We start from the raw sequence: 4,866 nt of genomic DNA, 5'->3' as shown, positions 1-4,866 counted from the left end.
AGGCCTCTCCCAGGGAGCATTGGCTGCGCAGTTTAACTTGCAGGAGCAGTCATTTATACCCAGTGTGTTAGCAACGATATCTTGCACTGGGGCACTGTTTTCTTGAAAGGAAGTAATTTCAGAAAGACTTAGCAGGCCTGCATGGGCCTGAATCTGCTAGCATGCCGGGATCTGGTTAAGTAATATATCAGGGAACTTCATGTCACATAATGTAGAGCTATTCTTTTATTGCGCTGAAAGAGCTGTTTTAGATTCCCTCGGAGCCCATAGGCCATGTCTTTCTGATAATAAGAGTGTTATCAATGCTTTAATATTGAACTCGAATCTCTGCGTGAGAGAGCATCTAAGAGCTATTACTCAGTGCTGAAAGCAAAACCCAACTGTTCTGAATGGGGAGGAAAATGCCAATCTGTTGACAAAAAGTTAAACAGAGGTGAAATCGAAACTCTGGCCAACATTTTACAGCCTTAGCGCATTGTTAACTTTTCAACTTATCTGTCAGGAATAGGAAACTAATGTTTAAAAACAATGTATTGCTTTTATGAGCAAGGTCAGCATTTGTTAGATTTCAGGGTTATGCTGAGCTCAGTCAGCCAGGGATACACAGAAAGAATTGCTTCAGCACCCATGGCCTGAGGTTTTCCAAAAGTTGAAATGTACAAACCAATTTCATTCCCTTTTTTTCCATGCAATCAACAGGAGCTCTGCTCTGACATTTTTGTTCAGCCTCCACCTACCTATGTGTGGTAGTACAAGCTGGAGGTTAAGGGGTTTGGAAAGGGGTGTGGAACAAACCCTAGGTCAGAGAAATGGCTGCTGCATTTTGCTTTTGGGGGAGCTCGGGTTCAGGGTCACTCTGCTCTCTTCCAGGGGCGAGGTCCAGATTTGTGCGCCTGCCCCTTGGACAATGCCAGGCTTTGTTTGAGCAGCAAAGCATCCTTGCTCAGCCATGCAGTTCCCAAGGAGCTGTGTAGGTAAGATAATACAGGGGAAGTGGAACAGAGAGTCATTCTCTATGAGAGAGAGAGACAGACAGACAGAGATCTTGTTCAGAAAACGTGGCTCAAGGGTGTTTTCCCTATATGCTTTTATATTAAATAATCCCACCCCATACACTCAGAAAGAGTTTGATCCATGAAGCAACTGTATGGACGAGCAGATCATGGTGTCATTAGACACAATCTGTGTGCAACTTCCACTGCACAGTAAACTGGCCAATGTGAGAGAAAAAAATTAGTTTGAGGCAAAACAAAGAGCTTCTAAAACATGTGCAGTGTGTGCTGCCTCATTCATGGATTTGTTTTCCTGACTGATACATACCCTCTCTTTCTTTAGTGGTAAACTGGTTGGAAAGATTTATCCTTTTTTGCAAGCAGTAAAAAACACCATGAATGCCAGTTTAGGTGAATTTGGGTGGAAATCCCAGTAACAGAGGGGTATTTTTTGTCACTCACATTGAAATTAAATTTCTCATGGAATTAAAAATTTGTAGATTATATGCAAATAGGTAAAGATTGCTTCAGTGAAAAAAAAACCACCACAACACAGTATGATATACCTGATAAATCCCATAAAAGAGCTGAGAAATTGCAAATACTCCAAAATGACCAGCTTTTGAACAAGTTGTAGACCAGGTTTGCTCACAAAATGTAATTCTTAAATACAAGTATAAAAGCCACACAAAACCAAAAAGGAACAACAGGTCTCATAAACAATCTGGGAAGAATTATTTGACTGGTCCTAGTTAAAGTATATTTTGTACCTTCTGCCCCATGTGCTTGGAGACTTCCCAGCTTGTTTTAATTTCTCAAGCATATGAGAGCCCTCAAGGTTCGTTAGGGCTATTTACACAGTTCTTAACTGGAAAAAAGATATATCTAAAAAAATGAATAAATAAATAAACTTATATGGGGTATGAATGGGAAGTTATGCTTAAAATAAATTTCCAAGCCTGCTATCAACGTGGACTTCCCTGGGGTCTGGTTCAAAAAAATAGCTATGGGGAAAAAAAGAAAGAAATGGTGAAAAGGAAAAGAAAAAGAAAAAAAAAGGAAAAAACTATAAGAGTTAAGGCTAATGTTCATGGTAAATCAGAGAAAGCAGAATCTGTAAAAAACCCATAAATACAACTCAGAGAAGAAGGGAATCTCAAGACCTGTGATTATTCTTGCCTCTGCATGGGCAGCCATTTTTCTGATTTTCTCATTATTTGTAAAATAGATGTAATGACGCCTTCTTTTTCCCCCAAGTTGTTGGTTCTATTTCTCTAGATATGGGATATCTCTTCCCGTGGATGTGCACTTCTGTGGTTATTAAGGGAGAGAGACAGGGACTCTTGTTCCATGGGACTAGAGGAGCATTTACAATCATACTGATCTCCCAGACATGCAGGTGCAACTACTCATGGCCAGCCAGTTCCTGCCATCCATATACACATGTTCCTTTGAATGGCAGATTGTACCTACCCACCCACCCCAAAATAACATCCATCTGATTAGCATAGCACCTGGGCTATCCACATTTTCCAGTGCTGAGCCACTTCTTGGAAAGCAGGGCCTTGCTTCTAGAAAGGGGAGGGGGGGAAAAAAAGCATATTGCAATAGAGGTTATAAATTGCCAAGTGGCCAATTCAAGTGATGCACATGAAAGGACAGGATCTTCTCATCACATTTCTTCCTAAACCCTGCGATTCCATCAGCAGAAAAAGGGCTCCTTCTCAGCCCAAAGCAGGTTTCAAGCTGTCCTGTTGTATGTTTCCTTATGAGCATGTTGCTCCAGAAAAGAAAGCTCTAAACTGATCCCTTTACATCTTGGAAGGGTGAACTGAAGGCCCAGGAGGAAACATTTTGTGGTCAGTGACACCACAGCTGAGGTTCTCAGCTCTGGTGGTCTCAGATGCGACATCAGCTTCAGCTAAATCAAGAGGAATCATGCATGCAAACCCAAGTGAAAAGTCAGCCTTGCATCCACGGTGTGCACTCCACACTGCAGCCAAGATACAGATTTCTGAGCAAGACAAAAGTTAGAACAGACTTTGAAATTATAATCCCATCGAGTAGAGCTGACTAAAGGAACAACATTTGCTTGGGGCATTCAAGATTATACACAAATATTCTCCAGAGCTTCAAAATGTAGGCTAAGCATCAGAAGCTCCATCTTGAGGTTTCATCCAGTCTTCAACAGTGTGTTTTCTAAAACTTCACAAATTTCCAATAGCGTGTGAATAACAGGATACAAATATAATATTGTTCAGCATTAACTATTAAACATGGCCTGCAGCTGTACCACCTGGGGCCCTGATCTTGACAGCTCTCACAAGTTACAAAAGACTTGACTCTGGCCAGAACTTGGACAAAAATCCTCTAAGGAAAACACAAATGCTACAGATTTTTGCAGTTCAGTAGGAGTTTGTAGTGTTTGCAGCGTGTTGTAGCTGATGGCTTTCAAAGGCTCTTTCACTTCTTGGGGCAAGGGTGTTACCTGCCACATTCCTCCTCAGTTATGAATTGACTTCCCACTTCTCTGAATTCCCCTTTATGATTTCCACATGACACTGAAATGTCCAAGGCTAAATTATCAGGTACTGTGGCAGTGTGATCTCGAACAGTTGCTGCTTTTCACTCCAAAGGTAACTGCGTTACCACAGAGGGTAAATCACTTCCTATGGATGTAAAGCCTCTATTAAATTGCTTGGGATCCTTTGAGATGACATAAGTATGAAACACTGCTTTTAATATAGTACTAGAATCCAAATAACAATTATGTGAATCAAAGATGGCAATAAGAAAAATGTCTGCTTTTTGCTATCTATTTCTCTGTCTTACCCCTTCCCAGAATAGCCACAATTTGAACACATCTGCAGAGTTAGACACAGAGCTTCACCTTCATATAATCTGGCAGTTGGAAGTGGTTTTCCCTCCAAACAGCCCCTTCAAAAGCTTTTGAGCTTCACGGCTGTTTCCTCAAAGAGTCTTCAGTGGGAGAAGCAACACTCAAACCCTTTCCTTCATTGACAGTGATTGTTTCCCCTGCTTCTCTTCCTTTACCTGGCCTTGTGATGAAAACTCCCTGGGACTGCTCTAAGGAAATTCTGCTATGTGCTGACATTTACCAGGTGACAACAAGGTCGGGTCAGGTGTTTGATACCCAGGTTTTTGCATGTAATTATCAGGTAGTATTACAGGTAGCTGAGGCTCAGCACATTTTGAAGGGTTATGATGAAGCAGCTTCTTTACTTGTCTAAGCTTTTTCTCTGTAAGATTTTTAAAGAGGCAGGTGGAATTTTATTCAAAATTCTATGCCTCTAATGGTCAAACTTGGAGGCTACTTTTTGTGCAACTGAAAATTGTGAATAAGCAATGAGTGGGTTTGTCAGCCCAGAAAGGTGATAGTCAATAATATCTGTCAGTGGTAAAGAATTCTATGAAGTTTTGATATTTGCCACCAGACTTCTTCTCTGATGTTAGCAGATCAATCCCCTTTCTCTAAATCTTCTTAAAACCTCAAACGAGTGCTGCTTTCAACTCTTGAAAGAAAAAGCTATCCACTTTCTGGTTTTCCCTTCTATGTCCAGAAAACAGTCCAACAGAAGCTTCTTAAATCAACGAGAAGCTTCACTTGGGATTAGAGTATCAGTCGGTGGATCTGACCAGACCGGAGTTAAATTACATTTCAAACCAACATTTTGAATACTACAATCATCATTTCTGAGTCTGTTTGCACATAGTTTGCTCTGTTTGGTTGTCTTTTAAGCTCAAAACCCTGCCGTCGCTGCAAAGTTGAGCGTAAATCTAATCTCAATATTTTCCAACAGAGGGAAAAAGAAGGAGAAGGAGGAAAAGCGGGGGGGGGGGGGGGGAAAAAGTT

This window comes from Geospiza fortis, unplaced genomic scaffold, assembly GCF_000277835.1.
Source record: "Geospiza fortis unplaced genomic scaffold, GeoFor_1.0 scaffold41, whole genome shotgun sequence".
Lineage (NCBI taxonomy): Eukaryota > Metazoa > Chordata > Aves > Passeriformes > Thraupidae > Geospiza > Geospiza fortis.
This window is presented reverse-complemented; position numbering follows the sequence as displayed.